Below are 2939 nucleotides of genomic sequence, written 5' to 3'. Positions count from 1 at the left end.
AAGAAGTCCTCACTGTATTATTATTACTATTATTATTTTAAACCTAGAGTTTGGGCCCTCTACCTTCCGGTGCGAGAAATTCAATGCTTGATGAGGCTAGAATCCTGGCTACTTAGTGAAAAGGGTTTATTATCCACCTTTGTCAAGAATGAAAGCTTTCAAAGCACTACTAGCTCAATTAGGATACAACCAAATCAATAATCAATAACACATGTACCCCACAAATGAATGCCAATGTGCGCCTATGCTAGTGTACAACCCTAGAGTGAATCTCAAAACAATCACAAAATCAAGATGATGTGGACCACAAAAGCAAACATGATATCAATTTTTCAAAAAAATTGCTCCTAGAAGGCATCCAAAAGGCATACAAAGAGTATTGAACTCTCAAGTCAAGCAATTTTTAAATTCTAAGTAATATATTCTTCAAAAGATCAAAATCATCGCTAATCATAGACCGAATAATGAATCTCTCATATGCACAAGTCATGCTCAAAATCTTGAATTGAATGGAAAAAACACGCATTACCCCAAACTTAAATTGCACAATGTCCTCAATGTACAATGAGAATAAAGCAAAGATGAAAGAGTATACTAGTGTCACTATGACGAGGAATGGTCAGGATACAAGGATCCGAAGTGGGTGATATAACCCCCCCTACCCCCAAAACTTGGGATTAACTGTAGTCCTAAAAAGATGGCACTGGGATAAAACCTTATCAAATAATGGGAGAAATAATGGTGCACAGTGGGCATGTAAGTTTAAGTGGGATAGTAAATGAAAGAGAGAGAGAGAGAAGTAAGAATGGTCTTGAAAAATATGCGCTGCACTCTCTCAATGAAATCATTGTAATGCACCTAATAACAAGTCAACATCAAAAGATATATCAATATTTGCATAATAACTTAAAATATCAAAAAATTGAAAGTATAAAGTATATCACAGTATAACAGGCCAACAGACTGGTCATAAAAATAGAATAATAGTATCAAAAGTAGCATTCAAAATCACAGATATAAAATTGAGAGAGAGTTCAAGCGGATGATGAAGGTCTGGCAGAAGACGATGGTCTAGCGGGGTGTGAACCCCAGATCTTCTTGGTAATGTCTTATAACTCAAATCGGAGGCTGCCTATACCCTCCTACAGTACGGTCCTGACATCCGTACATAGAGTAACCATATCTACATGGAGCATGAGGACTGAGTCCTGCAATGCCTGATAACACACCTTTGACATGTCAGACTGAGCCTGAGTGTTAGGAATGACTAGGTCATCCTAAGGGTGCACTCTCGAGTCATCAGTAGACCAATGCCCGTCCTGGCTCTAGAAGTGGTGGCTCTAACGGTTCTGAGAATGGGACGGTGATCCAACTAGGGGCTCACGCTCTAAATCTATCCTAACTCCTTCTGCTACTGTAGCTTCTGCCGCTGCTACCTCTGCCTCTGCTGCCTCCTCTTCTACTGCTGCATCTTTCTCTGCATGGGCTGCTTCTTCTTGCAGACTCTTGATTAAAGCATTATAGCTCTTCTTTGTCCAACCATCTGTAATGGCAAGAACCAGGCTCAGAGATCTCCTGTAGAATAAATGGATAGCATTGATCCCTGAGGAGCTGTGTAATAAGGTGAGCATATGGAAGGAACTTAGGCCGCTGGGGGGTCCTTCTTGCTGATAAACTCATCATACGACTTCATCATAACACTCTAGATAAGCATAGGAACTGAAAACTAATACCCTAGATCAATGGCATACAAAGCTGTAAGATAATCGGCCTGCCGCTGGGTTTTATGCCCAGACACATATACATTTCGGTAAAAGACCGAATCAAAGAACCACATACTGTCGGGCAGGTAGGTCCGAGTGCCATAAGTGTTGGTGGCAGTGGTAGTGCCATGTAGAGCTGTGGCCATGTCTGCGAATGATGGCTTATATAGAACCGAGTAATTAACCCCTGAGGGACATGTATGCGGGCAGTGAGAGGCTATCGATAGTGTCTCGACAGTAATAAGGATAATATGCCCATCAATAATGGTCCCCAGCTCAGCCATGTTACTCGGACTCGGCCTCAGGTTTTGATAAAAATACCTAACCAATCTCGGATAGACCAGGTTGGCTACTACGCCAAAATAGGTGAGAGGCGCCGACGGTAGATCTTGTCGTAGGACCACTTGGTCGTGGTCGTATCTGTAAAGGCCTCTTCGTCAACTATAGACTCGTGTGCCACGGTAAGGTGCGCAAACTTTCTAGTGTCTTTGTCTCAGACGACAGCGAGTAGCTGGCTGTGCTATTGGTGGCACGAGAGCAGATGCTGGAGGTGGCTTGGAAGGAGCACTCTCCAAAGACGAAGAATCAGAAGGCTCAAACTGGTCTTGAGCTGGCTCCTCAGTCCAGGGCCTTACCCGGCGACCATAGGTCTGGTTAGTCGTGGTTTTGAACTTGGTCATGACCTGCAAAAAGGGAGAACACTTGCATTTGAAATCAGTAACAAGAAGTGGTATATAAGATGCAGAAATGAAAACATAAAGGATAGAAACGTGCTTATCAAGTAAAGACAGACAACACAACTCTACACAATGTAAATGTCACAACAGTAAACACATGAATCTATTTATGCAAGTGAAGATGCAAGCCATACTTATATAATGAATGAACATAGGGTACACTTGGGTAACATCAATCCACGTGAAACATGCTGGAAATGATAAGTAATATGCAACCAATATGGAAAACACAGGTATTGGGCATGAATATGAAAGCATGGAACACGGGATAAGATATAGAGGCATACATTTGCAAAACAGTGAAGTTCGACCGATCATAAAGAAATGTGATTGATCGATCGAGCATGGCATATATTGAATCAACCATGCTCTGATTGATCAGAGCACTGGTGTGATCGATCGAACCTGCTGAAAGTTAAAAAGTCACCTGTTCGTGATG

Source organism: Cornus florida, unplaced genomic scaffold, assembly GCF_030987335.1.
Source record: "Cornus florida cultivar Cherokee Brave unplaced genomic scaffold, ASM3098733v1 CherokeeBrave_3.0.0_Hap2_Chr09, whole genome shotgun sequence".
NCBI lineage: Eukaryota > Viridiplantae > Streptophyta > Magnoliopsida > Cornales > Cornaceae > Cornus > Cornus florida.
The sequence above is the reverse complement of the archived record's forward strand: the minus strand, read 5'-3'. Positions refer to the sequence as shown.